Source organism: Dufourea novaeangliae, unplaced genomic scaffold (assembly GCF_001272555.1).
Source record: "Dufourea novaeangliae isolate 0120121106 unplaced genomic scaffold, ASM127255v1 scaffold350, whole genome shotgun sequence".
In the NCBI taxonomy this organism is placed as follows: Eukaryota; Metazoa; Arthropoda; class Insecta; order Hymenoptera; family Halictidae; genus Dufourea; species Dufourea novaeangliae.
The window spans coordinates 3,105-3,523 of NW_015374244.1; positions in this window are offsets into that span (position 1 = coordinate 3,105).

Consider the following 419-nt stretch of genomic DNA (forward strand, 5'->3'; position numbering starts at 1 on the left):
ATATAATAACAATTTTTTGGTTGTAGCAACGTTTCTGGCGCCTTTAAGACGATATTTAAATGTTGGCAAACTTTGGTTGGGCCAATATTGTATTATCGTTGAAAATTTCTTGTTAATTAACCAACTATAATAATTTTAGGCCCAACATTAGATATTCGTTGGCAAATTGTCATAACTTTTGCGTCGTAGGCCATATTTTGGGAATTTGTACGCAAAAATACTAACCATATCCCAACTAGTTAGTTAGTTAGTATCACGTTTCTCCCGGGAGAGGAGAAGTGCGATTTCCCCCCCAAGGCCCAGCTGTGGCTGCTAGTGCCGGTAGCTTTCACACAGCCCCCGCCACAATAGCCGGGACTGCGGTGGGCGTTACCCGGGGAGGCAATTTCCCCCGGCTTTCCAACCCGACCAACTTTTTT